The following is a 544-nucleotide window of genomic DNA, read 5'->3' on the forward strand; positions in this document are numbered from 1 at the left end:
GGCAAAAGCCTTTAAAGTCTTTCCACCCATCACATTCATTTTCTATGTCTTTTTCACTTTTATTTTCTTAGTTTCTTTATTCTATTCTTTTTCTTTTCAATCCTTTATTTGTTCCTTATTCTCATTGGACCAACTTTACTCTCCACTCACATTTCATGCACATATTACCTCTTTTGCTCATTGGTCCAAAATCTATCTTAATTGCCTTCCATTTGCCACTCCATTTTCTTACTTTTATTTTTATTTCCTTTGCCACCCATTTCTTCCAATTACATTTCAAGCAAACTTTCCTTATATTTTATTTGGCCATTTATCCAACCAATCAAGTCTCATGCAACCCACATTTCACTTTCCTCATTTGACCACCAATGCCCAATCAAATTACATGCAAATAATCTTTAAATTTATCTTTCCCTTTTTCTTCACATGATGGGGTTCCCACATGTTCCCCACTAACTTCTCCTTTTATGCACACTATAGTTTGCATGTAATACTAACTTTCACATGTACATCTCCTATTCCACATAACTTAACTTTCCTTGAT

Source organism: Theobroma umbraticum, unplaced genomic scaffold, assembly GCF_002168275.2.
Source record: "Theobroma umbraticum cultivar Fairchild unplaced genomic scaffold, ASM216827v3 scaffold_106.0, whole genome shotgun sequence".
In the NCBI taxonomy this organism is placed as follows: domain Eukaryota; kingdom Viridiplantae; phylum Streptophyta; class Magnoliopsida; order Malvales; family Malvaceae; genus Theobroma; species Theobroma umbraticum.